Here is a 6,835-nt window from a genome sequence, read left to right on the forward strand (position 1 = left end):
AGGGAAAGCATTTTAAAAACGGGGAACCGCAGAATTTATTTCAAGCTCTTTGATTTTCCCCCAGAATCTTTTTTTTTTTTCACGAGTAGCTTGTCTGCTCATCACTGAGACAAACTCCCCAGGAGTGCAGGTAACCTGAAGCCCAGAGGATTGGTTTCCCACGCTCCCCATTCCTTTGTATGTCAGCATCAGTTGGCTTTGAGAAATGGACCATGAAAAAAAAAAAAAACCCCAAAGAAAAAAACCCTGACACAGATTTTTTTTTTTAAAATATGAATTTTTATTTGTTTTGATCGGAGTTCGAGAGAGTGGGTAGCGTGGAGAAGCGGAGTGATTTAATTCAGTGAGGAGATCTAGTGTTAGATCAGGAGGTTAGCAGGTGGTCAGAAGAGTCCTCCACCTCCGCTCAGCTTGCTGATCTTATTCATGTAGTTCTTGTTTCTGATGTTTTCTAATCTCTCTTCAGAACTTTAATTTTTGGAGACATTTTTCTTCTGTTGCTTTAACTTAGTGAAAAAGCTAAAAGCTGAAAAAAATCGCAGGACTCAAAATCCTGCCAATTAGGATGGGCAATTTATTTATTTATTTTTTTTTTTTCCGGCAAAGGTTGAAAAATACGATTCAAAAATACAAACAGGCATTGAACATCGCACCAAAAAAAGCATTTGAAACACAAATATCAGAAAGAGAAAGAAAGAGAGCGAGAAATAGAGAGAAGAAAGATCCCAGTTTCCGTGAGAAATCCCTTAAGAAAGTGGCTACCAGCTAGTCAATGGAGAAAATAAAGTCAACCAAAAAAAAAGCATTTTTTTCCTAGTTGTTAATTATTTACAGCTGTAGTAACAGGATTGTCATGCATTAAACTGCTGCCGGCTAGATTCTTTCTCATAGTGGAGTAAAGAGAGTCTCACAAGATAGAAAACAAAGCAGAAGAAACGTCAGGGCACAGATTGAACCTGAGGCAGTGAAAATGAGCATATTCTCTGGCAATGTGTTGCGGTGTGCTCTTTCCCAGGATGGGCTGCCCTAGCATGATGCGAATGCAACTTTCCCTCCCCTGGACACCAGGGCTGCAGCCTGAAGAAGCAGCAGGTGCCCTCACCCTCAGACTCGCCCTCACCCGCGGCTATCCCCAAGTCAGTAGACAATGCAAATCTAGTTGATGGATACTTGTGACCACCTGGCTGAGAAGCTCCCTCATGATGACCGAAAGGAGCCCTTGAGTTCTAAAATACAGCCTGTCAAAGGCAACGGGGACACGACTACGGCTTCCCAGCTCTGCCCCAACATTTTCGTGGTGGCAAAAAGCAAATCGTTCAATATGTGATTGCTGTGATGCTTGCTGGGCACCCTGCAAAAACACAGGAGGTATCGACAGACTTCTAAGAGGAAACAGAGTTCTGCTAGCAGTTTAACATGAGCCAACGGACTTATCAAGTTGACAGGACCTTCAAACAGCAGTGAAGAGAGGAGCCAAGAGGCTTTGAAGACTGTGGGTGCATCCTGGCTCATGCAGCAAACCTGGGATCAGGCTTCCCTCTCTAGGCAGATGGGATCATTAAAGCTGTGTACAGAAAAGATCTGCACTCGTGGAGACTGCGACAGTGGGGAATAGGAAAGAGTAGCTAGAACATCGTATTTTGTCCTATAGCATCATGAGCAAGAAGGAGCATAACACTGCTGGTGGTGAAGGATGACAGGTCAAACCTTAGGACTAATCCAAGCCTAAGGCTCTCTGCTGTTTAAAGCAGCACAGATTTCCAGGGTGGGAGGCAGGCATAGATGCAGAAATTTGTTTGTTTACGAGTGGTGACATCCTTCATTCTCATGGCTGGGACACCACAAGTTGCAGACAGTGATCACCAGTGACCACAAGAGCCTTTCTCCAGCAGCAGAGGAGGGAATACAGGAGCTCTGAGTGCCGTGGCAGGATTACTGCTGAAACATTTCTCCTAGGCTGGGGGGAGATGAAGGGGTGACATTAAGAAAGCTGATGCTCCCCTGCTAGGGATTGATTTCCCATACTAGGGGCTGCACACCACTCCCCGTGGCCCCACCGCTGACGGGCTGTCAAGCATCTGTCTTTGGTCCTGCTCATGCTGAGGTGAGATCAGGTGAGCTCCAGGACGCAGAAAGAGCAAAGGCTTTTGCTGACCCCTCACACAATCAGCACATCCCACCTGGATGAGCACCAAGTAAGTGGCCAAGTGCCCGCACCTCCCTTTGCTTTGCAGAAGAGCCCAAGCGGAAGCGCAGCCCCTGCTTGCGACGTTCCTCCGGCCAGGGAGAGCTGGGATGGTTCCCACCAGGTTTTGTGCTCCCTCTTGAAGCAGTCTCGAGGTGGAGACCTCACACTCCATTGCAACCCTCAGCTACACGTTCCCTCATTGTGCGATGGGGTGAGAACTAATTGCTCGTGGCATTTAGCTGTTGAAAAGCCATCCTGCCTTCCTGGGAACAGCCCAATGTCCAGGGCAGGACAAGGGCTGTGTTGGAGAAGTTGTGACATCTGGGACCAAGTTCTTCTGAAAGGTGCTTGGTCCCGAGAAGGCAGCGTGGAGAGAGGCTCTTCTCACTTGCTGCCTTTGTTCCCTGTGCCTCCCAAAGCCACCTGAAGACCAGTGGAGAGGGATGCACCTCCTTCCACAAGATTTAGCAAAGAGAATGAGAGGGAAGTAAAATAATTGAAAATGGCCATTTCCTCTTTCAAAGAGAAAGAGGTTTGACTTTTAGGTATAAAGAATTTGTGAGCAAAATGATGCACACACACACATGCGTATATATATATGTGTGTGTGTGTGTGTGTGTATATATATATATATATGTAAAACCTTTGGCTGACTGAACAATAACAAGGTCAAACAGTAAATATTTATACCTGGGAGCCATCAATCTCATCTGTGCTGTGGCCTCTTGCCAAAAATGCCTTCAGGAGCAGTTTAGCTTGATATGGAGAGAGGACTGGTGTATTGTTTGGAGCTTTTTTCTCCCTGCTTTGACATTAATAGAGTATTTAAGTTTTCATGAATGCGCTCCTTGCCCTGGCTGAGTGCTCCCCACCCCTAGCAGCCACCAAAGAGTCAGGGAAATGTTTCTCTCCAGCCTCCAAAATCCACACAGCTATTCGATTGGGTGGGTTAAAATGTGGCCCCAGAAAGACATACAATTTGGGGAAGACGGTCTGGAGGGAGGGCTGGCCTGACACTACATGCTGGGGATGTCCTACATCAGACAAACCGGGACCCTGCCAGTGCCACTGAATTGGCAGAGATCAGGACATGGGTGAGCTGTGTTGGCCAGAACACTTTTCTGTAAAATCTCGGGAGTGGTTTGGTTACATTGAGCTCGGTGCACGGGGAAGCTGTTTTGGATGTCACGGTCTTGCTCGGTGATGCTCAAGCAGCTTTCGAGACGTTGTATGGGGGTAACTCCATCAGCCTTTTAGAAGAATGGGTGTCACCGAGGGACCACTTCTCCCCCATCCCTCTCAGAAATGTCAGAGCACTAACACGGTGCTCACAGCCACCGCACACTGCCTCCTCTACTCGCTCGGAGGACCTCAGCTGAACCGTCCCCAGCCTCCCCAGGGCGCGGAGCTCCCAAAAGCCAAGCTGCTTTTGCCCGTGTGCGGTTTCAGAGGAGGGAAGGGGCAAGCTGCCAGCATCAAAATGTCCCTCTGACATTTGCAGGAGGAAAGCAACTGCAGGCTTGGAACGTACTGTGTGTGTCCCAGGTGGTGCGAGCTACAAAACGGGAGCGCAGACTGAACAGATCATTTTCATCGCCCTTAAAGACTTCTAATTCCTGCCTGGCGCACTCTCATCAAGTCAGGAGACTTTGGGCCTTGCCAGAAGAATAGAAATATTGGAGTATTGAGGTTTACAGTGAAATAAACTCACTCTGCACGCAGCCGTGATTAGACTCTCCATGGCCATGCAGGGATCTGTTCCTATACAGGACCAATTATAGAAATGAAGCCCTTCAATACTATCACAGCAAGCAGTAAACCCCAGTAACTGATGCTACGTTACCTCTAGCCCAGTGTGCCCTTAGAATAAGCTCCCATCAGCAGCTTCGCATTAGCTGGGAAGGAAAAGTCCCAATCTGAGCCCTTAACAGATATTTTTTTTTTTAAAAAGAACATTATTTTCTCTGTGATGTCTGCTGGCAGTAGATGATAAACCACTCCTCTGTAACTATCTTCCCAAAATGCTTCCTTACTTGGAAGCCAAACTACAAATCCTGTTTGGTTTGTTGTCTTTTACCAAAGGATGCCGGTATTTATGCTTCCAGCTGGCAAAAAGACTCAGAGCCAGTGCCAGGCTTTGGAGGGAATAGACTTGGCTTTCAGGGCATGCTAACACAGATCCAAGAAGGCAGCCTTTTATCAGCGGGGAGCAAAGTTTTTGGAGCCAGGAAGAGCAAAGATGCGCCAGCAGATGGGTGTTGCCGACAAGCCAGATCGGTGGGCTGGGTCCTGGGGAGGGATGGGAGTCTCGGCGTCACAGGGAGGGAAGGGCTGCGGGAAGAGACAGGCAGGAGATTCACCCTGACAGTTCTGTGAGACGGATCGGCTCAGCCGCAGAAAGAGAGGAGGCTCAGAAGCTGCCCCGATGCTGTGCCCAGCACTGCAGAGGTCCAGCCCTGGCATCCTGAGCATCACCCTGCTGCACTGAGCCTGGGCAGCCCTGGGCGGGCAGCAAAGGCAGCACCTGTGGGTGCTCGGGCTGCTGAGAAGCCAACAGTAAGACCTGACAATTTACAGAGAGCTCTAACGAAGCAGGTAACCGGCAGACATGGCAACACGTAGCAAGGCGACGCGCAGTAGGACATGTGCCTCTGGGTAGAGGAGATTTTGGGGAATGCCCAAGCTAGCAGAGATCTCCTCTGTGCTGGTGCCAGCTCAAGTCAGCTAAGTCACTGGATCTTGTATTTAAACTTGTCTTTGATGTAATTCTGTTAGTAAACACAATATACTCTTTGTTACCATTTTATTGTGTTTGTTTTGCTTTTTATAGGGTTTCTATTCCATTCACTTAGGCCTGAGTACTATAGTGACATGAATGTTTTATGAGATACACTTCATCTAGCTTATTTAAGAAAATGACATCCCAAATAGTTTCCAAAATAAACAGCCTTGCGGCTGGTTAGCATTAACGCTTCCAGCCGGAAAGCCCGGGGAGCAAAAGAGCAGCAGTGATGGCACTCACTGCTGGAGGGGACGGTGCTGGTGTCGAGGAAACACAGGGGACCTCAGTGGTGAGGGGTACGGGGCTGTGGCTGGGTTGTGGATGCTGGGTGGCTGCAAACAGCAGGAGGGCAGAGCCAGGAGGAAGTGGATGACCCGGGTACAAAAGCAGCCAGGTCCCTCCTGTCCGACAGAAGGGCTGGGGATGGCGGTGCCCTCTGCCTCTGCTTCTCCAACCCAATGCTGGGGATCTTATTAATGTATAGAAATATCTGAGGGGTGGGTGTCAAGAGGAAGGGGACGATCTCTTCTCAGTGGTGCCCAGCAATAGAACAAGGAATAATGGGTTTAAGTTAGAACATAGGAAGTTCTACCTCAACCTGAGGAGAAACTTGTTGGCTGTGCGGGTGCCGGAGCCCTGGCACAGGCTCCCCAGAGAGGGGGTGGAGGCTGGCTGCCCAGAGAGGGTGTGGAGTCTCCTGCTCTGGAGACTTTCAAACTCTCCTGGACACGTTCCTGTGTGGCTGCCCTGGGGGATCCTGCTCTGGCAGGGGTGTTGGACTGGATGATCTCTAGAGGTCCCTTCCAACCCCCAACATTCTGGGATTTTATGAAAAACGGAGAGTGCTCAGGCTTTCTCCTCCTCACCGCCAAGCAGGGAGCCCTTGGGGATGAAAGGCACTGTAGAAATGTCATGGGTGGTTTGCAGTGAGGATGCTACAGGGGAAAATGGGAGAGAGTGGGTTTCCTGATGGTGCGGATGCACTGAATGTACCTGGGGGCTGAGCTAAATGCCTCCAAGCTCCTTTCCCCACCAACAGCAACTGCACTGCTGTTGAGCCAGCAAGATCGGTAAGGGATGGCCAGGACAGACACCAATGCCACCTCAGCTGCAGGACAAAACTGCCCTGGCCTCACCTCCTTTGTCCTGTCATCCCCATGGATATTGCGGGTGGGGCAAATCTTGTGCCTTGTGCTCAGCCCGGTTCCTGCAAGGACAGGGGTACGCCGAGCATGGCGCAGCAGCTCAAAGCAATGCTGGAGACATCACTTTGGGGGTGCTGGGTTCTCAGCCTACCTGCATGCACCTGAAACAGGCTGGGGCCAGCTCAGAGGAGGCACCCAGAGGGTGAGCGGGAAGCCCAGGAAAAAGGGCTGTATCTCATCCTGGGAGCAGGGCTGCTGGCAGGTTCAACGCTGCCCATGGGCTGGGGGTGAGAACTCGCCAGGCTCAGGATGTGCTTCCTTGCAGCAGGAGAGTATGCCCATGGGTCCAGGCACCATGGAGGGACCAGATGCTGCTGCTAGGAAAGGGAAAACCACTGGTTTGGGTCCTAGACTATGGTGACGAGGAAGGGAGAAAAAGCCTCTCTTGAAGGCACTGGAGGGCTTTCCTTGGAAGAGGGTGCAGGTGTTAGATTTGGGTCTTATCTCAATGGCTTTGTAGGGTAGCACCTGGCTCACATGGCTCTCCGGGACAGCAGTCTTGCCTTGCTGTTTCAAAGAGCCTCTTCTGCCCTTCTTCCATGGTGCTGAGGATGCTCAGCTGCATCTCCTCACCACAGGCAGGGAGGTACTTGGGGACTGACTGGCTCACCCCCACAGGTGGCAGAGTGGCTCCTGGTGTGCCCCACAGGACACAGCCTG

Source organism: Apaloderma vittatum, unplaced genomic scaffold (assembly GCF_000703405.1).
Source record: "Apaloderma vittatum isolate BGI_N311 unplaced genomic scaffold, ASM70340v1 scaffold14949, whole genome shotgun sequence".
NCBI classification, from domain to species: Eukaryota; Metazoa; Chordata; class Aves; order Trogoniformes; family Trogonidae; genus Apaloderma; species Apaloderma vittatum.